This window comes from Notechis scutatus, chromosome 3 (assembly GCF_049901735.1).
Source record: "Notechis scutatus isolate UNSWTSFEM ecotype Mainland chromosome 3, rNotScu1.2, whole genome shotgun sequence".
Taxonomy (NCBI): domain Eukaryota; kingdom Metazoa; phylum Chordata; class Lepidosauria; order Squamata; family Elapidae; genus Notechis; species Notechis scutatus.
Genome location: NC_142011.1, coordinates 82980593 through 83001990, shown reverse-complemented (window position 1 = coordinate 83001990; position 21398 = coordinate 82980593). Strand labels below are relative to the sequence as shown.

At 38.0% G+C, this 21398-nt stretch overlaps 1 protein-coding gene across 6 annotated transcripts in view; it reads left to right on the top strand.

Annotated features, from left to right (window-relative positions):
- The first annotated feature begins 4414 nt into the window (after window positions 1–4414).
- ZNF644 (zinc finger protein 644) overlaps window positions 4415–21398 on the top strand; it is a 67939-nt gene continuing 50955 nt past the window's right edge. For 2 of the 6 annotated variants that reach the window (XM_026674107.2, XM_026674108.2), the window contains exon 1: window positions 4726–4828. The gene's annotated coding sequence lies outside the window, so the exon portion shown is untranslated. Of the gene's footprint in view, window positions 4507–4725; window positions 4829–5997; window positions 6055–21398 lie in introns of those variants that run through there. The other 4 variants (XM_087960590.1, XM_087960591.1, XM_087960593.1 and 1 more) reach the window with 4 other exon arrangements.

Here is a 21398-nt window from a genome sequence, read left to right as displayed (position 1 = left end):
GACAGTTCGTCCACATAGAAGCATCATTCCAGGTCTTTCCTACCCTGTTGTGTTTAGAAAAGTGTATAAAGCCACTTTATACACTTCTCTGCCTATGGTTTGAAAAATATGTTTCTTATTTCATGTTTCTTATCCAGGAAACATGGAAAGAAACAGTGCTGCTATAATTCTCACAATGCTGGGACAATGCATAAAGTTTTACTGATTTGACAGCTTCAAGTTACATTTGAAATTGGAAATATTTGTTGTGTACAAGGACTATTTTTCAAAACAACTGGTTCTTTAAAGCTTCAGTGCACATCATCATATCTACGACTTCACAGGAATCTTTATTAAATCATTTGTTATTCCAGTGCCTCTGATTATCTTATACAAGAGCATTAAAATAAGAACTTTAAACCTGTAAGATAGGCAGAAGAGAATGTGTGATAATATGTGTGCAATGTTGTAATCATATAGGTGCTGCAATGGTATATGCAAATATAATTTACACCTCCTTCTAGCTTTCACCTGCAAGCACCAATGGTGGTGGGGCATTCAACATTCCAATCACCCCGTTGATGCTTATTTACAAATAATGTTTTATTTAAGTTCTTAAAGTTATGTAAAACTTCTTTCACCGAGAATTGAAGGAAACATTAATTTTTTAACTTCATCAGAAAATCAAGTTAATCATAGGCAAACATGCAGTGTAAACTGCTGGAAATATCGAATTACTAACTAGAGCATACAAAACTTTTGCCAGACCAATACTCAAATACAGCTCATCAGTCTGGAATCCGCACTGCATATCAGACATTAATACGATAGAGCAAGTCCAGAAGTATTTCACGAGAAGAGTACTACACTCCTCTGCTCACAACAGAATACCCTATATCACCAGGCTTGAGATTTTGGGTTTGGACAACCTTGAACTACGCCGCCTACGTTTAGACTTAAGCATAGCACATAAAATTATCTGCTACAATGTCCTACCAGTCAATGACTACTTCAGCTTCAACCACAATACAACAGCACACAACAGATACAAACTTTATTTTTATTGTATTTATTTATTTTGTCAAGCGATTATAAGATAATAGGTATAAGTATAAACATAAGTTATGAATACATGAAATGGATACATATAAGAAAAATACAGGGATGGTAGGCACGTTGGTGCGCTTATGCACGCCCCCTACAGACCTCTTAGGAAAGGGGTGAGGTCAACAGTAGACAGTCTAAGGTTAGTTTTGGGGGTTTGGGAAGAAACCACAGAGTCAGGTAGAGTATTCCAGACATTGACCACTCTGTTGCTGAAGTTGTATTTCCTGCAATCAAGTTTGGTGCGGTTTACCTTGAGTTTGTATCTATTGTGTGCTCTTGTATTGTTATGGTTGAAACTGAAGTATTCATTGACAGGTGAGACATTGCAATATATAATTTTATATACTATATTGAGATTGAACCGAAGGCAGTGTAGTTCTAGGTTTTCTAGGTCTAGAATTTCAAGTCTGGTGGCATAAGGTATTCTGCAATGAGTAGAGGAGTGGAGAACTCTTCTTGTGAAATATTTCTGGACTTTCTCAACTGTATTATCAGATACGTGATGTGGGTTCCAGACTGATGAGCTGTATTCAAGTATTGGTCTAGCAAATGTTTTGTATCTCTAGTTAGTAGTGTGATATTACCAGAGAAAAAGCTATGTAGGATTAGGTTAACAACTCTTAATGCCTTTTACAGTGGGCTCTATCACTTAGATCATTAGAGATGACAGAGTTTTGGATCATCAACGTCTTGACTATTCAGCTTGTATTTTATTTTCTGATTTTTTTTACCAATATGTAAGACAGAGCATTTATTTGTTGAGATTTGAAGTTGCCATTTGTTTGACCATTCTGATACAGTTGAGGTCTTTTTGAAGGGTAGCAGTATTGTCAGTGATGTTGAATAGCTTTACATCATCAGCGAAGAGAACCGCAGTTGCTCAATGTAAGCCACTTCAAACTTGATTGTAAAAAGTACAACTTCAGCAACAGAGTGGTCAATGCTTGGAATGTGTTAGGAATATAAGTCACCTAACAGGTATTTGGGTTAGAAATATATAAACCAGGATAAACATTTTAGTACTATATCTTTAAGAAAATGCAAAACTGTAGTTGGGTGTGGTTTCTCAAACGGCCATAAGATGGAGCCAGAAACCTGGGTTGTTTAGTCTTAGTCTCTGAAGAGAGTGTGTCTGAGTGAGTATCTCTGTTTCCTTCTGTTGGAAAGTATTGCTGTTCCTCCATTTCTTCTAATTGACTGATATTACTGGATTTAATGTAAGTCTGATACTGAACTGTTTTTGACACTGGACTTTGATATTTGGATTATCCCTGGATTGAAAACTGACTGATTTAACTTGTTAATGACTTTGGATTGCTTGTTTGGACTTTGCTTAATGTTTCTGGAAGTAAAAACCTACATTTACTGTACAGTGTATCTGTGTGCTCTGTGTGTATTATTCCTACACTACGCTCTATACGTCTCCCTGTATGCGCTCATTCTCCTAACGGGGAATTACCTCAATAGAATGCACTACCAGACTCTGTTGTTACATCCTCTAACCCTTTTAACACTCCTTTAACCCCAAATTAACCACTATTGACGTCACCCCATTCCTAAGAGGTCTGTAAGGGGCGTGCATAAGTACAGCATTGTGCCTGCCATCCCTGTCCTATTGTCCCCATTTATTCGCACCTATCTCCTGTATTCTTACTCATGTTTATACTTATATCTATTACCTTGTAAGTGATTGACAAATCAAATCAAATCAAATCAATCAATCAATCAATCAATAAATAAATAAAATTTATTATAATCAGGATCTTATATATGTGACAGATATACCTATCGGTATGAACAGTTCAAAACGTTCCTCCAAATGCCTATTTTGTATGTCCTGTGAGGGTTTCTGGATACATATGGAATCCAAATAACAGGTTGTCCTCAACTTACAATAGTTCAGTTAGCGACTGTTCAAAGTTACACTGAAAAAAATGATTTATGACCATTTTTCACACTGACAACTGTTGCAGCACCCCTATGGTCACATGTTCAAAATACAGATGCTTGTCAATGAATTCATATTTATACTATTTGCAGTGTCCTGGGGTCACGTGGTCAGCTTTTGCTACCTTCTGACAGGTAAAGTCATTGGGGTAGTCAGATTCACTTAACAGCATGTTACTAATTTAACAAATGCAATGGATTCATTTAACAAATGTGACAAGTCATAACATGGGTCAAACTCACTTAACAAATGTTTCACTTAGCAATAAAAATTTGGGGCTCAACTGAGGTCGTAACTTGAGGATTACCTGTATATATTCTGGAGAATATGGACAGCACTATTTCATGCAGAAGCACTTTTGACCATCTAGGGAAAAAGCTTCCCAGGTATAAATAAATTTAAGAGAGCCAGTTTCAGTTTGCTGTTGTTGTTAAGGCATGAGGCAAGAAACTAGAAGAGTATAAAGTTCTAGCTTTCCCTAGGCACAAAGCCATTTGTGTGACTTAGGGCCAGTCACTTGCTCTCAGCCCTAGAAAGGAGACAATGGCAAGCCACTTTGGAAAAACCTTTTCAAGAAAATATCTATGGAGATTCTCAGTCATCCAGATCATGGTTGTCCCAAAGATGTTTTTTTCAAGAGGCAACTGGACTTTCTGTTTTTTCTTTGAAGACATTTTGCTTCTCACCCAAGAAGCTTCTTCAGCTCTTTCCAAGAAAACCCGCAGGGACTTATTCAGGCAGTTGCCAGGAGTCAAAATGGATTCAAAGGCACCAAAAATAATAATAAATAAATAAATAATAATTAAATTAATTAATAATAAATTACTAATTATAATTTACTAATAATAAATTAGTCCACGGGCACAGATATTGTCAAGCATCACATTGCTTGCATTCGGCACCTAATATGCTGATTTTTTTTTTTTGTAAGAGCAAAAACTCAAAAAGACATTTACGTCCATATTGAAATTAAAGAGAACAATGCATACGGAACCACATCATTTAATTTGAGGTGTGGATGGGGGCCTAATTTTCTATTCCTTTATTCTTAATATTTGTGTACAAAAAATCCCACCCACCACTCTTGAACACCATTAACATACCACCTTCCTAAACCCGTTTAAAGGAAAACCTTATGGAAGATGGGAGCAGATGAGCCACCGGTTAGGCTAACCACCCTAAACTTAAGTATCCAAGAACTAGCTCAGTGTCCAAGAGCTAAGCTCAGCAGTGGAAGGAATAAGGCGAGCGCCTCTTTTTGCGGCCGAGGTGAACTGGTAAGGCTCCCTCCAACTGCTCATGGAAGGAACCTTTTTCTGGGAGCTGAGAGGCTCTGCACATGCGTCCTCCCGGGCAAAGTAGGGCGGAGGATGTGCTGGATGAGGGGGGAATCCAAGGCGAGGTGGCGTGATGTCGTCATGACGCTCCACGCAACTCCCCCATTCCGTCTGACGCACGCCCTGTTCGAGCCCGTGAGTTTTCCGTTATGGTTATTATTAGTATTATTATTAGTAGTAGTATTATTATTTTCAACGGGGGCGGGGGAGGTATGGGGGAGGTGGGGGGGGGAACAGGGAGTGAGGTGGGGGCAGGCGGAAGAGCGGGAACCTCGCGCGGGTAGCCAGGACCGAAAAGAGGTTGGAATGGAATGCGCGCGCGAAAGGGAGGAGGCAGAGCGGAGAGGAGGAGGAGGAGGAGGGGGGGTCTTGACTCCATCCTGTCGCATCAGAGAACATGGCGGCTGCCGCTGTTGCGGCAAAGGGGCTCGACCAGGCCGGGCTTGGGCCGTTGGAGGTAAGTAGTCGAGAGCCCGGGAGAAAGGGCGGCTTGGCAGAGAGGTGCCTTGGGAGCTAGGCCGGTGTTTTGAAGACTTCGGGGGTGTGGAAAGGCGACAGAGAGTCCCCGGCCCCGTTTTGCTTTCCTTCACAAATCTGTTGCGGGTCGGGACTGGGCCGGGCACAAAGAGCTGCTGCGCTGAGGAGGGTTTTGTTCGGCGGTCACATGAAACGGCGTAGCCAGTGAACGCGGAGTTAGGAGACGCCGCTGGCCCCCCGAAAAGGAGCCTTGGCTGGAGTCGAGAGGGAAGCCCCGGAGCAGGAATGACTTGGGCGACCCGAAGAAGGCCGCGGAGGGAATGAGGTCACCCTGGCAGCGCCTGGTTTGAGGCGGGGAGGGGGGGCATATCGTTCCTGTAAAGCAGGATACTGTAGTGTGGAAGGTGTCCCGGGCCATCCTTGGCCTCCAGTTCCTCCCCCCCCCCTCCCGGGGAGATGGCCTGATCTGTTTGATATTATTTCAGAATTATTAGCGTTAAACCTGAGCCGGCGTACCTGAGTGTGAAACGTACATTTCACAGCCATGCTTCTTGAAAACTCTCCATATTTGGTGTCAGACCTTTCCACCCTCTGTACGTTTCTAGGTACACAAGTGGCCATTCTTGCTGCCCATGGTGGCCACTAGCCAATTTTAAGGAGTTCAGGTGATCCTGAAATTACCTTAACTTGTTGGACATAAGGTGTGGACGGAATGTACTTTGTCTCCTCCTGTTCCTTCTCTCCTAGTTTCTAAACTTTCTATTGCACCCAGTGTTCTCCCACTAAAGACCCAGGCAAGGGGTGTGAATTTGGCTTGTTTTGCACTTTCCAAAGCAGGGTAAAATAAGTTTATTTTAATGCACGGAAAAATAAATAATACACATAATCTGATGTAGGAGTAAGTAATACAGGGGAGAACTGTACTTTTCAAATTGTCAGAGAAGACAATTTACTGGGTACTAATAAACACGCAGACACACATACATACTTGATGCCCTAAGTTTTGGTGTTTTGCTTTATATTTCATATTTTTTCTTTAGGGTATCATTGGTGAGGTAACTTTCAGTATAGGCATTCACACAAACATATTTAAATTTGGATGGGTAGACTAATGTTTGGAATTCTTTACTGCATATTTCTCCTTGGTAGATGAAAGATTCAAGATGTGAAAATATTGGGCAGAAGAATTCTGCTGCTATAGCATAGGTAAGATTTCAACAGACCATAGTTTTCTATATTGCCTGATATGAAAACTAAATATTCTCAACAGAGCAAATACTCCAAAATAAAACAATTTGATTTTTAGGAAATTGTAACAATTTTTAGACTAATGGACAGTATTAATGGCTCTAAAGAGTTTTGGATTTAGGACTTAAGTTTATTCTGGATGTTTCATGGAGCTGAGAACATTTTGGGATAGCTAACTTCAAATATAAGAATAACTAGAACGGAGCAACCAAACCCAGGGCAAAGAGATGTAATGGTGGCTCACTTGTGGATTATACTATTTAGCAAACAGGTGATTTTGGAATATTATCATGATTTTCTTGTAAAAATATTTTTAAGAGAGAAGAATATACATAGAATATAAATATTATGTGGAAAAATCTGCCTAGTAGTATAAGATAAACTATTCCATTGGGGAAAAACACATTAATTCTTATATATCACCTTGGATTGAAATCAAGATAAAGATAGTTTCACAACAGTTTAATATTTTAGCACTTTCAAAACTTAATTTAACTTATTAAAGTCAAAATTTACATTAGCTGAGAAATCCATACAATATAAATAAGAATCACAGTTAAAACATCGAATCTTATTTTTAAGAGGATTGAAACCTTGGATTTAGTGGGAAGCAATGTACAGATTTGTTCTCAATTAACAGTTTCCAGTTTAAATTGAAATTAAACTTCTCGTGTACGACTGGAAATTCTCAGTCATCCAGGTCATGGTTGTTCCAAAGGTGCTTTTTCAAAAGGCAACTGGACATTCTGGTTCTTCTTTGAAAAGTTTTACTTCTCATCCAAGAAGCTCTCAGCTGAAGAAGCTTCTTGGGATGAGAAGCAAAATGTCTTCAAAGAAAAAACAGAAAGTCCAGTTGTCTCTTGAAAAAGCACCTTTGGGATTCTTGTGTATAAGTATTTTGGACATAGATGTGTATTCCTAGAGATTAAGCTTGCATTCTTCTAATCAGAGTATTTCATATCATTTCCAGGAATATGCATACGTTATCCTGGTAGCTGTTATAATAATATGCAAGCTCAGTGTGTCTAATGATTTCCTTAGGATGGCTATGAAATGGTTCTCATTCCTGTTTATTTTTACCACTTTCTTGTGCCTGGAATTTTAAGTTCCTGTAAGATATGGATGCAGCATACATTTTTTTTTCTAATATTGTAGTACAGAATATACATTAATATATATATTTAACAAATTCATTTGAGCTTAACTAGTAAAAGTGATTTGAGCAGTCTGTCTTGATGTCAACTGAATTAAATGGGAGGTATTCATGAGCAGCAAGGGAAGAGTATGTGACACAAGATAAAACATAGATGGACTGCATATAGATGGATTATAGGGTCATTACTATAAACAGTTAAACCAAACTATAGCTAGAGTTGTCTCCAGTTACATTTGTTTTCATGTAGCTCTCCAAAATATAATAGGAATCTGAAATTTGACCTATCTCACTCAGTTACATAGTTTACTGGATATTCCAAGGCAATCATTCTCTCAGTTGACTCCTTTAGAGTTATGTGGAGATAAAATGAGATCAAGCATTTATTTTGCCCTGAGCTCCTTCATGAAACAGCTATACAAATATGATGTCCAACATTCACGAACAGATTTCCCATCATTTGCATTTTCTTTTCATATACTCTGTGTCTTATCTTAGAGAGTCCCTCAGCTTCTTGAAAAGTTTCCTGGGAGAAATACAGAAGAACAATATGCCTCTGTTGGCTTCAAATGATGAAGGGAGCTTCTATCAATGGCAGTGCTGATGTTGCCCCTGAAATGTAACTGAAGTAGTTCAAACATTAATTAGCAGATATTGTTAAGTATATATCTTCCTGGGTGTAATAGTGCAGTAATCCATATTATAATTTGAAGAATTAAATAGGTTTGTGTAGTAGAAGGAAGAATTGTTTAAGATTTAGCATATTTAAAATATTTTTACCGTGTTTCTCATATAATAAGGCCGGGTCTTATTTTTTTTTGAGCCCCGAAAAAATGGCTAGGTTGTCTTTTCGGGGTGACTTAATTCCCCCTTGCATCTTTGGGCAGGCGGCGACAGCTTGGATGTTGACCTCGGCGTTGGTGGGGCACTTCGTATCGGGGTCAACGCAGGCAGCACCATATCCGGTGTGCAACAAAAGTACTTCCTAACAGCAAGCCCCCCACCATTCCCCTCATTTCGCATGTTTTAATATAGGCCTTAATTTGGGGGGAGGGGCTTAATTTCATTTCATGCCTATAAAACATGCTGGGACTTTCTATTGGGGGAGGCCATATTGTTGGAGAAACAGGGTATGATTTTAATATATTTATATCCCTAATATATATATTTTTGAAATATAGACATATGAGTCTCTGTTTTATTATCCTGTGTGAATCATTTCAGCAATGTTGAAGTAAATAAAAGGTTCTGTGGAGGATGAGTGGGTATGTATTCAGCACTTGCTGGCAGTTCCTTAAACCAGCTGCATTTTTTCCTAGTGTAATTGTAGAGGACAGAAATGATCCTGGGAAAAGGTGTGGCTGCTTTGAAGAGTTTCTGACAGATACTGTGTGAGTGGTCCTGTGTGTTTTAAAGTTTTTTTTTTTGTAAATTTTATTTGAGTTTTCACAAAGAGAAAAAAAATACAAATAAAACATCTTTTTTGAAAGCAGCATAATCCCGGGTTACATTTCTTTGTACAGACACAAATTCAGGTTCATGCTCATTTTTATATTCTATTCCATATCTTATTACTATTTTACATTTTCTGCATAGCTTCTCCCCTCTTTTATTTTTCTCAATTTTATTTTAATTGTCTCGTCTCAATTCAAATAATTGTATTTATATTTTTTGTCTGTCCTGTTTCAATTATCTATTATCTTTTCTCATTAAACAAAATTTCTCCTGTAGTTACTGATTGGATTATGGCGCCTTTATATCTTTTCCCTAAAGTTGTAACATTCAATATAATACATAACTTCCATTCGGATTCTGCTTGGTACATTCTTAAAATACACACTGTATTCTTAAAAAAAGAAAAAAATTATAAATGTATATAATTAAAACAACATTCCATTCCAATTCAATTCTATCATTAATATTAATATTCATTAAAGTCTTAACATCTTTAACATTACTTTTCAATTAAATATCATACTTCTATGGGAACAATTATAAGCTTTCCATAGTTAATTCCCCCCCCCTTCACTTATATTTTATAAAACATTAACTAATTAAAATGTTCCCGTTCCTTCCTAATTCAATTTTCTCATTTATTTTATTTCACTTATTTTATTCACAAACATTTCACTAAATTACACTATTTTATCCCTTATTTTAAACATACGTTGTTTCCAATTTTCTAAAATTATTTCTATTACTAATATAACAATACAATCTTATGTACCTTTATAGAATCCTTTTTCAGTTAGATTTTCACCCATTATCTCTAAATAGGTCCTGTTTCTCTATATCTTGCTCCGGTCCTTTGTAACTTCTTTTCCTTTCCTTCTTCCCTCTCTTCTTCTCTCTCCCTTTTTACCCCTTGTCTCTCTACCTCTATTTCTCTTCTGTTTCCCTTTTCTGTTGCTTTCCAGTATTATACTTATTTTTTGAATTATTTTTCTTTTCTTTGGTTGTTTTTTTAAGTCTTAAATTCTCCATTCTCTTTCCCCCCTTTCCTTTTTCTTCCCCACATAGAATTACTTGTTCATTAAAGATGGCTTCTTCTTTGTCCCAGTCTTCTTGTTTTGCAGTCTTGTTGTTTCTCATAGTTCCAAATCTCCATTTCTAAGAATTGAAAAACGAAGCCAAAAGAACCCTTCCCTTCTTGTGCATCTTCTTTGTACTTTTTAAGTTCCATTTTCAATTCATCCATTGTATAAATTTTGTGGTGCCATTGTATAAATTTTTAAACAACCACCCGATTGATTTTAGTCATTCAAATATAATAACCAAAAATCCAAAGATCACCAAATAATCCAAATACATGCACGCTGTTTCTTTTTTGCTCTTTTTTTTCACTTTCTCTTCCTGGGGTTACTATTTAGTTGCAAAGTTTCAGTTGAAATGTATCTTTTAGAAGTCTTGTTGAAGTTTTACTTTAGATTCCTTTTAATTCCAGGCAGTCTCCTCCCTCTTCCAGATCCTGCCCTTATTCTTTTTCTCTCCCTTCCCGCTTATGAAAAAGAAAGTTTTTAATGTCCAGAAATCTTTATTATCCCTTTGTTTTATTTTGTTTTATTTTCAGCTTAATTGCTTATTGATATCAAAGTGGATTTTTCCGATTTCTTATTTAAATCTCTTAGTTGTCAGTATAGGGAAGGAGAGAGAAGAAAAAAAAGCCAAACCTTTCCCTTTTCACTTTCCTTCGCTGCTTCCGACTGTTCTTTGGGAGCGATGTTATTTTTTGTAAGTTTAAATTCCAGGGTACCTTGGTTGTTGCTTTTACAATTTAACCCAGTCAGCCAAAACTTTCACTTCTTATCTTCCTCCTGCACATTCTTTTCCGGTCGAGTTCTTCTTTGTGGTGGCCATTTCTGACCACCACTGTAACCGCCTTCGGGAAAGGGATTAATGACCAGCTGAGGAGGAGAGATGCGGCTCTCCTCAAGCCTGCTGGCGGTCTCCCCCCTCTTCACCACCTCTACGGGGTGGCTTAGCCCCAAAACCAGCCGGCTCAGGGCGCTCCAGCGGTGAGCCCAGACAGAAACCGCGCATGATCGTGGATTTCTGTCTGTCGCCAAAGCACTGTTTTAAAGTTTTTTTTAAAGCATAGTCCAAATGAAAAGGAAAAAAATATATTTACATTTAAGAAATCTGAATCAAAACCTGAACATAAATTTTGCATTCATACAAAGTTTCTTTAAAACAACAACTAAGTCCTAAGTTAATTATTTAGTGCAGACCTTCAGATTATTAGATCTGATCTTGATCATCAGATACCTTTTTTGAGAATATCATGCACTTTGCAAATATCATTTTCTCTCTATCTGCTGATTAATGTTAGCTGTCTTAAGTGGGACCAAATTGGATGTGAAAAGGTACATGTTTGAATTAAGGCTCAAACACCAAAGGGATAAATGTAGAATATAAAACAGTGCATTTTCATATAATCTCCAGAGAGACCTCTACCTAGCAGAGAGTAGAGAGGAAGACCTATGAACCAGATACCAATAATGTTTCCTAACACAGAAAAAAGGAAGTGTCTGAATAGTTGTTATATTCTGTGTTTCTATGCCTTTACTAATAACTTTATCTTGTATCTCACTTCCTGGGAAAAAATGAAAATGAACACCTGTACAAGGCTTCAGAATGTAGCTTTGTTTAAAAACAGGGATAGAAAGCCAGTTTGCTGTAGTAAAGTCATCCGGTTATAAACTGGGAGACTGAGTTCTAGTCTGCCTTGGGCACCAAGCTAATTGGGTTCATCACCTTTCAGGTCTAGGAAGGAGACAGTGGCAAACCATTTCTGAAATTTGCCAAGAAAACTGCAGCGACTTGTCCTGATAGTTGCCAGGAGTCAAGGTTGATTCAAACACGCATGAAAAAAAGGATATGTTCTGAAATTTGAATTCAGAACTTTGCTATTCCCTAAAGTGTGAGATACCATTTATACAGTATTTATACAGTAATTCAGATTTCTGGCCCTGGAAGTACCAATAGTTCTTCAAGGCTAGAAGGAAGAATGAGAGTTCAATTGATTGTTACAGGCAAGTTGTTGTCTGCAAGTTGTGGTAAGCTGTTAGCCAGAGTATGTCTACCAAATGTGCATTCACGCGCATTCAGATTTACGGGGAAAAATACAGCATTTGAAGTTGTCTATACAAATTTCATTTGGTTCAGTAGATGCCTATACTACCCAAAAAAGCACTGTCGGAGATCATAACCCATTTTTCACATTGTTCTACGACCTGTTGTGTAAAGAGAAAATAACAATGGTGTATGCACCTATGGAATTCGTTTAATTATAGCTGAATGTTGCTAAAGACTTTCAGATATATTAGTGAATAAACAGTAGAGCACACCATTAAGTTTTAAATGTTTTGTTTTACGGTGTTCATTTTAATGAAAAAGTGCACACATTTTTCAAGATCCAATTTCAAACTGTTTTAAATGCTTAGGATTTCTTGGTAAGAAGTGCCAAATTTAATATTCTTCTATAGAGGAAATAAAAGCTAAGGAAGTGGAATCCAAGCTTGGTATCCAGATGCCAATGGTTTTCCTATCTGGGAATCATAAGACTCGCCTGCTATAAACCACTGGAGTAATCAACTGTAGCAATGACTTGTAACAGCTTTCTGAAATTAACTGTCTTTTTAAACAATGAAACTGCACTTTAAACCACAAAATGACTTACAAATATCTTCTTTTAGCTTTTGAATATGATAGCATTTAAAAAAGAGGCTAGAATGAGAGTTGCATTCTGCTTAAAGAGGCATGTCAGCTCAGATAAAGATATCTGCTGTTGATGTTCCTAGTTTTATTCCAGAATTATCATTGCTTATTTTTAAATGAGAGCGGTATAATGGTTAAGGGAAAGATGTTGGTTGCCTGGTTCAGTTTTAGTAGATAAAGATATCCCAAAGGTGCTTTTTCAAAAGGCAACTGGACTTCCTTTGTTTTTCCTTGAACACATTTTGCTTCTCATCCAAGAAGGTTCTTCAATTCTGACTGAAAGGCAGAGAATGGAAGGATTTATATTTGTTGATTTATATTCTTTGACCCCTCTTTCAAACCAGCGGTCCACTCTGTCCAGAATGTGTACATCAAAGTCCACTCTTTGGACAGAGAGGACCACTGGGTTGAAAGAAGGATCAAAGAGGCCATCTACATTACGATTGAACAGCTCTCTCTCAACAGAGGGGAAGGATGCAATACCACCTATGTCCTATCTACAACACAGTACTTTCAGCAGTCCCAAGAAGGTTCCACACATATTTGCACTATCCAGACCCTGAGCGCACAGATAAACCTCCAAGTGGCCTGAGTCAACTCTCAGAAAGAGTGCTAACAAGCAGATGACTGCAAGGAATATAAATTGTTCCATTCTTCACCATTCAGCTAGAACTGAAGAATCTTCTTGGACGAGATGTGAAATTTCTTCAAGGAAAAATAAAGTCCAGTTGCCTTTTGAAAAAGTACCTTTGAGACAACTATGACCTGGTTGACTGGGAATCTCCCTTGATAGATAGAAATACATTTTTGTTTCTTTAATTCTCAAAAGACATGTATTCAAGAGATATCAACTTGGAGATGACAACAGCAGCTGTTGAATTCATTTTAACTGTTTATGTGTGGCAGATCTGAAGTATTTCATTTTTCAATTGGCAGGATTTGTCAGTGGGCATATCACTAAAATTGGTGTGTTAAATTCTGTAATGCTTATTATGTATATGTTTTTTTTATTTTTCCTCCAAAAGAGGAAAAATTACATATCCACACCTTCATAGTTTTCTAAGAACGATACACTCCTATGTATCTGGTGCTGCAGTAATTTATGACTTTTAATGAGCTGTGTATCTCAGATTTAGCCAATATTGGTACAGGCATCAGTGGTATATGTTTGCTGGATAAAAATCCAGTTTTTGATACCTGCTTTGGTTTCATGGTTTATAACTATGAAACAAACAGTAGTTTTGTAGAAATGGAAACTGATGCTTGAATAATTTCACTTGGCTATCTTGGACATTAAGCACATTGAATTCCATACTGACTTAGTAGCACACAAAATTGTGCATGAAGTTGGGATTGGTATGATTGGAATTTTCTACATATATTAAAACTAGGGTTTTGTTTTGAACTATCTTCAATGTGAAACTTTGTGAAATTCCTTTCCAAATGTAAAAACTGTTGCATAGAATGTAAATTGGATAATTTGAATCACTTTGAAAAGATTTTGTACTCAAAATGAGAAATTCTTACAAAGTTTCACACATGAAGTGATTTAGAACAAAGTTTTTGCACACTGCTAATTAAAAATAACATGCTTCATCTGATATAGATTGACAGAAAAACTTGTTTTGTTAATGTAAATTGCACATAGTTGATCTAACACAGTAATTTAATTTGTCTCTGGAAAAAGAACAATAGGTAAGAATTAGAAGAGAATTAGGAAGTTGTGGGTCACATATGTTATCCAGATTCTTGTTTTATGATTCCCAGAACTCCTTTAAATCATGCAATTGAAATCTGTGTTTTTAAAAACTTTTTGATGGTAAAAAAGGTGCAAAATAGTTGCATAAACTCTGTGAAGCTTAATGCATCAAGTTTATCACCTCCAATCCTTTCAAAAGAAAAAAAAATCAGAATGGAAAAGTTATCACATGTTTTTTTTTTTGGTAATGTTTGCCCCATAACCTCCCTGCAGACTTCAATGACCAGAAATCTCCTGCCCTGTACTGATTTCCCATGGATCAGATTGGTAGTAATTGGTATAATATACGGTAGACTAATTTAAATGAGTATACAGAATCTTTGTGATTATGCTGGACTTGCAGTATTACTAGCTCTTCAGAGTAAATGGTACTACAATAATATTGTAACATATAAAATTGGAGAGACTGGATGAGACTTTAGCTTACCAAACATGTTTTAGTGGTCAAGAACTTCAGTTTTACATTAAGGCCAATATCATTATCAAGATATTGCAGTAAAGAATGAAGTCTAAAGAATCTGGATTAGACACAAAAAAGAGGCTAGCAGAGTACTTGTGAAAATCAGAATAGGCCTAAGTATAGTGATATGGAAAAGTGCAGCAAGGTATTGGAAATAATAACTATGAAATTCATCCTATATAGTAAGATGTGGATGAAATGAAGATTTTGTAAGAAAACTTGGCAAGGCTAGTTGTTCCCGATAGGACATTTTCTGGTGAAACAGGAAAGTCTACATGTGCAAGGATTTGGTAAGTTTTTCATTTGAAACGTATTGGGGAGGGTACAAAGAGAAAACCAGAAAAACATAGTGGTTTCCAATTGTTTTCAATGCAATAAAATGCAAAGAAAAACACCTCAACTTTTTGCCTTACAATTCTAAAAGTTTCAAGCTATTTCTCTTAACTACATAATGATTCTAATCACCAAAACCTAAAATCAAAGTTCCATTGTTTTCAGTTTTGAGCAAAAACTGAATTTTTTCTTTCTCTTAGCTTTTTAATGTTTATTTCTTTTTGTATTTTTATTTTACAATGAATTGTAATGAAATATTTTTTTAAAAAAATGAAATGTATTTGAAGTGAGGTTACTGTATCTTACCGATATTTGAAATTGTAGAATAATTAAGGTGAAGCAAAATGAAGTATGTCAAGATTTGTACTGGATTACAAAAAGGGCTGAATCAGTTTTAAATAGGAATATATTGGTGGTTTTTTCAATTATACAGTATGAGATACATACTGTATACATACTGTATACTTACTGTATAATTGATATGATATAATTGCAAAAAACCCCAATGGTATTCATATTTTAGAATTGATCCAGCCCTTTTGTAGTCCAATATGAATATAGATGGAATTTTATTAGACAGAATTCATTTTCAAAATATGATACAGTATAGGAAAATGGAAAGGAGCAGAAGTTTATCATTGCCACCTTCAGGTTTAAAGGGAGAGTGCAGTAAGAAATATAGCCTGGTCAACATTTGATGAAAAATGGAAATGACTGTGCAGCGTAATTACTAAACTGGTAGCAATGCTTGTAATTTTATTTCTGATAGAAATATGGAAATATTCTAATTCTATTTTATTATTTCAAAAAATATAATTATATAAAATATTTTAGAATATTTATGATGATAATATGTGTTAAATGCAAGGACTTAATCTGCAAGAAGCTCTGCAATCTATAACTTCTCTACAAGAAGTTGGATGGAAAAGTAAATTGTTGTGAAAAATAAGAGATGAATCCTGTTTTATTGGACAACCCTAACATTGTTCAAAATCTACTTGGAACCTTAATACGTTTATCATTGTTTTCAAATTATTGTTAAATGCCAGTGGCAAAAATAAAGCTAACGTGAGCCAGCTTTGTCTAGTGGTTAAGGCACCAGGGTAGAAAACAGGAGACCATGAGTTCTAGTCTTGCCTTAGACATGATAGCCAGCCAGGTGACCTTGAACCAATTCACAGCCCAACTTACCTCCTAGGATAGTTGTGAAAAATAGGAGGAGGAAGGCATGCTATTTGTAAAATGAATGAATGAATTCTTTATTGGCCAAGTGTGATTAGACACATAAGGAAGGCAAGATTTAAATAAATAATATAAATTTCTATCCATTTCAATATGTATGTATTTGGTTATCAGTTCTGTTCAAAATGTTAAAGAGCATAAAATAATTAAAATTAGATTAATTAAAATACACACACACACACACATATTTTAAAAGTCAGCAAAAGTCAGTCTTCCCATATCAGTTGGGGACACATCCCAGTGACCCGCTTCGGCTATGGAGAAGTCTTGATCTTGAATTGCTGTGAGATGAGGCCGTGGCAATTGCAAAGCAACTGGATTAAATGAAGAGGGGGATATATAATTATATATGTCTAGTTTTGTAAAATTGTACCAATAGATACTATACCTTACAGAGGTGCATGCATGGGCTTTTCTGTTTCCCTGTTCCTGCTGTTCGATTATTTTGGGGGCAGGAGGAACTCAGTAGAATGAGTAATATGCAGGAAGCAGCTTTTATTCGGCTCCCAAAGAGAATGCAAAGCTACAGCTAGGATAAATTGGGAGAAGATAGTCCCAACTACTGTGTATCTGCTCAGGCACAACCAGTTGGTTTGTTCATATGCTTGCTTAGGTTTAAACGTGATTTCAATCCAAAAACTCCAAGCAGGTAACGGTTCACTTTGATTGGATTTATATACTGCTTCTGTCTATATTCCAAACAGTCAATAATTCCTTACATTACAATAATTAGATTTAAAATTGCAACTTCAATTCATTCCACAGTTGATGTTTAGATCTTGCCCTCAGCAAAAGTCAATTTATTACCTTTCATTTGGCTCATTCCTGATAGCAGCATGCATTTTGGGGAGCCACTTTGTTACCTGGATATGTTAAAAATAACACACTAATAATTTCCAACCTTAAATCTGATAATCTTTCTTAGTAACGAATTCTGTTTCAAGAAGCAAATGTCTCCTGGTGATGTGATCAGATGTCACCTTAAGAAATAGGACCATAACAATGCCTCTTTGCAAATCTCCAAGGTATTCAAGAAGGAACTCTATAATAACATAACAACATGATACACATATGACATGATGACATGATACACATATAACACTGTGTTCCTGTTTTGTCTGTAGATGTTTCCCTAAACAGACATCTTTCAGATGTGTTAGATATAATTGCAAGTCTCCTAACCGAGTATGATCATCATGGTCATGATTGTTGTGTATGCTGTAAACTGTAATATGACACACAGATTCCTATTTGCGGAAGATGATTTATAATTTCAGTCTGTTGTGTAGCTTCAGTGTCATATTGTTATACATATTATTTCTGAATTATGAGATGCTATCAGAAAATTTTCATTCTGGTGCAAAGATATTAGAGCTGCTTAGATTTTATACTTTATAGTAGTAGATGTAAATGTGAGGAAGAAATGTTGAATGTCTAATTATAAATCAACTTGTAAATATCTCTAGACTCTAGAGGATATGAGACTGGTAGTCCCTTGGAATATATGAAATGTATTTATTAACATGAATAGAATAGTTAATTGAAATGATCCCCACAAAATATGATTAGACATGCAAAAATTCTGACCAGCTTTCCTACTTATTAGACTTGTGCACGCACACATGTGCATGCACACACACACAGAATGTGTGCATATGAACTATTTACATATTTCTGTACAGATACATCTGCATTTATACTGGCCATAAACTATTCCAGACAAAGGCTGGAAAAATAAATTAATATTAATTGAATTAATAACTACTGATTAAAACTACATAGCAAAAATGACCCATCAGCAAAATTTATATCCCAACCTGTTGACAAAATGCCTGTGGAAATGACAGTGGCGCAGTAGTTAAAGTGCAGTACTGCAGGCTACTTTTTCTGACTGCAGGCTGCCTGCAATTTGGCAGTTCAAATCTCACCAGGCTCAAGGTTGACTCAGCCTTCCATCCTTTCAAGGTGGGTAAAATGAGGACCCAAATTGTTGGGGGCAATATGCTGACTGAACACCGCTTAGAGAGGGCTGTAAAGCGGTATGTAAGTCTTAAGTGCTATTGCTATTGCTATTCAATAATTCCTCAGTAGAACTATATCAGCAGCTCCTGAGGCAGTCTGAACTCTTTGAGCTGATGCAGGAAGAACATTCTTTGTTGTGCCTTTTAATGATAGTTCTAATGTTAGGTGTCCATTTCAAATCCTGGGAGATTATAGAACGCAGAAACTTGAAGGTCTCTACTGTTGATACTGTGTTGTCTAATATTGTAAGAGGTAGTGCAATATGAGGACTTTTAATCTAGTTTCATCACTACAGTTTTAAGAATGGGTGTTGGTATAATTACCTGAGAATGCCCTTTCTATCTAGAGAGCCTCTGCTAGAGAGCCCAGGATGGGTTAGACTCCTCTTGATGATGTCATTAAGCTGAGTCTATCTAGTATAAAAGGACAGCCTGTGGGAGTGATCCCAGCTTTGGTGAAGATGCTTGACAGACCTTAGTGAGTGTCTCTGAAAACCAAACAGAATCTAGAACGTTAATCTTTCACCAGAATCCAGACGAAGCAAGGGAGGGGCTGGACTCTCTAGCAGCGTAGATAGAAAGGGCGTTCTCAGGTAATTATACCAATGCCCATTCTCCTTGACGCTGCTGCGAGAGCCCAGGATGGGACATACCAAAGCCTGCATGTCCATGGGAGGGTCCTCATCCGGCTGATCACTCCGACTGTGGAACCACACGCTGAATCACCCGTCTGCTGAAGGCCGCACTCGCAGAGGCAAAGGAATCCAGATGGTAATGTCTGATGAAGGGTGATGGGGATGCCCATGTGGCCGCTCTGCAAATCTCCTCCAGGGATGCCTGAGTGGCCCAGGCAGTCGAAGTCGCGGCGCTTCTGGTAGAGTGCTGTTAGGCCTTGGGGGTACCGGAAGAGCTGCCTCCTTGTAAGCCTGTGCAATGCACTTCCTGATCCAACTGCTTAAGGTGGGAGGAGAGGCTTTGTTCCCCAAATGCGATGGGGAAAAGGATACATACCCTCAGTTTTCTGAAAGGTGGTAAATTTTAAGCGGTCTCCTAACATCTAAAGTGTGCCACTTGCGTTCTAAGTTGTGGTGTGAAAGGGGACAGAAATCTGGCAACACAATGTCCTGGGGCCTGTGGAACCAGCTATTGACCTTTGGGATAAAGGTAGGATCTAAGCATAGCACAACTCTATTATGAAAAGTGCATAGATCCTGTCTGACCAATACCCTTCTAGCCGATGTGATGGCTACCAGAAAAATCACCTTCAGGGTCAAGAAATGCAGAGACAATGACCTGAGGGGTTCGAATGGTGGTTCCGTCAGAGCCTGGAGCACCCTTGGAAGGTCCCATGAAGGGTACCTGTCTACTATAGGGGGATGAAGTTTGGAAGCCCCTTTTAAAAACCTCCGGACAGAAGGATGGAGTGACAGGGAAGGAAAGGATTCCCAGGATAGAACCGAGAAAAGGGCTGCTACCTGGCAACGTAGGCTGTTAAGTGCTAGTCCTTTCTCAAGGCCATCTTGAAGGAAACGTAGGACCTCTGCTACCCGAGCTGAGGTGGGAGAAAGACCCAGTGACAGAAAACCTTCCAGGAGGCATTGTAGATGCGTGTCGTAGAAGATCTATGAGACGCCTGGATCGAGCGCACACACACACTCCCCTCGCCCCAGGCCTCTTCTACCGGCCGATCGAAGTGGCTGTTGAGCGCGCTTGGGGAGCTTCCCTCGAGGAAAAGAGTCTGCCCTAAAGGCGAGGGGACGGGCAACCACGCCTCGCCCGAAGCAGCTGGGGACTGTGTCCTTTAGGGAGCTTTCAATGGGCAGATAGAAGCGGCCTTGTGGCGAGGGGAGTGTGTGTGTGTGCTCGCCCCAGGCCGCTTCTACCGGCTGATCAAAGTGGCTGTTGAGCGCGCTTGGGGAGCTTCACTCGCAGAAAAGAGTCTGCCCTAAAGGCGAGGGGACAGGGGCAGCCATGCCTCGCCCGAAGCAGCTGGGGACTGTGTCCTCAAGGGAGCTTTCGATGGGCAGATAGAAGCGGCCTCGTGGCGAGGGGAGTGTGTGTGCGCGCTCGCCCCAGGCCGCTTCTACCAGCCGATCGAAGTGGCTGGTGATTCTGCCTTCAAGGGAGCTTCTATCGGCTATCAGGGTATTCTAGCCTAGGCTACCTGCAAGGCACTCCTAAAGGCAAGTTTTCTCCCCCCCACCCCCCCCCCCCCCCACCCCCATTTCTCTTCACCTCGTGTAGTTCTAACGAACGATGTGAGAAATGACGGGGAAACGCATGCTTTTAATAGGCCTTAATTTAGGGGGCGGGGCTTAATTTCACCTCCTGCCAATAAAACATGGTGGGGCTTCCTATTGGTGGAGGCCGTGTTGTTGGAGAAACACGGTACCTTGAGTGTATTTGCGCATATGAAAACCAATTCATCTTTATACCTTGTTCCTTTAGATTTTGCATCGATTTAAGTTCACCCTTTTCATTCAATATTTCCCCATATCTAACTGTTTGTTCCTTCTTATATATTATAGGATAAGAAAATGCTTCTACAGTCGATAACCAGACTGGAATTTTCAAATAACATTGTCTTTTAATCTTCTCTCAATTTAACCACAAAGACTCCCATATATGGTGTCTTCTAAAATATCCCTGTATTTTAGTTCCCTTGTACCATAAAAATGCGTGCCACCCCAACAACAAATCATGTCCTTCTAATGTCAACAATCTAGTATTTCTTAATGTTATCCATTCCTTCACCCACATCAAATTTGTAGCTTGGTAATACAGCTCCCAATTAGGCAAACCAAATCCTCCTCTAATTCTAGCGTCTTGCAAAAGTTTTAACTTTATTCTCGCTTTCTTACATTGCCATATATATTTCAACACAATTTTATTTAAATCTTCAAAATAGTCTTTTCCAAGCCTAATTGGGATTGTTTGAAACAAGTATAAGATTCTGGGTAGTATATTCATCTTGATTGTTGAAATTCTCCCTATTAATGACAATTGTAGATGTTCCCATTTCGCCAAGTCAAGGGCTATCTGCTGCTTAAGTTTAATATAATTGTTCTCTTTTAATGTACTACATCTTGCTGTAACATGTATCCCCAAATACTTAAT